The sequence below is a fragment of the Colobus angolensis genome, unplaced genomic scaffold, assembly GCF_000951035.1.
Source record: "Colobus angolensis palliatus isolate OR3802 unplaced genomic scaffold, Cang.pa_1.0 Scaffold209, whole genome shotgun sequence".
NCBI classification, from domain to species: Eukaryota; Metazoa; Chordata; class Mammalia; order Primates; family Cercopithecidae; genus Colobus; species Colobus angolensis.
Window position 1 is genome coordinate 381,983 of NW_012115255.1, and position 1,062 is coordinate 383,044.

The 1,062-nt window shown below is 44.8% G+C and overlaps 1 pseudogene; it reads right to left on the minus strand.

Annotated features, from left to right (window-relative positions):
- The window catches only part of LOC105512043, a 104,752-nt pseudogene extending 104,089 nt beyond the window's left edge, over window positions 1–663 (minus strand).
- Window positions 664–1,062: the final 399 nt, after the last annotated feature.

Here is a 1,062-nt window from a genome sequence, read left to right on the forward strand (position 1 = left end):
GCCTCAAATTATTGGGATCAGGTGATCAACCTCCCGAGCAGCTAGAACCACAGGTGTGCACCACCACGTCCAGCATTTTTTTTTGGTAGAGGTGGAGGTCTTGCTATGTTGCTGGTCTTAAACTGCTGATCTCAGTGGATCCTACTGCCTCAGCCTCCCTAAGTACTGGGATTACAGGCGTGAGCCACCATGCCCAGCCCTAGATTCTGGTTTATTAAAGGAAATGTATTTCAAGTCAGAGCTTGTCATTTATTGCACAGGAAAATAAAAACTTCATTTAAAACTCAAAAACACCCACATGATAAAATCAGGTCCTGCTTGGTTTTAAACTACTTGGTGACCACCATCAGTTGTTTTCTTGACCACAGGATGCATCTAATTCCTAACTATGAAGAAAGGTACAAACATTGTTTATTGGGCTTTTGGCTTCAGCCTTGAAATCGTCAGATTCTCTCAAACTCAGGAATGTGAATCACTGTTGTGTTGATGCAGCTGTTTCCATTCTAGAAATGGACCTGGAATCATGTACTTTTCACCCATGGAGAGTCCTTCGTGTAAAACTTGAAAAGGCAAGGTCCCAAATTCCCCATATGGGTGTTTCTTCCAGTAGAGGAATTACTCTAATGACTTCTTAGCTAAACTTACATGATCAGGGCAGGCCATCAAAATACTCCAAAACACAAAGTTTAGCTCCGTTTCTGATGGATCTGTCTCCACTGCTATCAATCTCACCAACAGACACACATCAAGTCAGAGGAATGATTTTTTCATTTAAGAAGGATCTTCATGGCTGGGTGCAGTGGCTCACACCTGTAATCCCAGCACTTTGGGAGGACAAGGCGGGTAGATCCCAAGGTAAGGAGTTTGTGACCAGCCTGGCCAACATAGTGAGACCCCATCTCTACTAAAAATACAAAAATTAGCCGGGCTCAGTGGCACATGCCTGTAGTCCCAGCTACTCAGGAGGCTGAAGCAGGAGAACTGCTTGAACCTTGGAGGTGGAAGTTGTGGTGAGTCAAGATTGCACCACTGCACTCCAGCCTGGGCAAGCGAATGAGACTC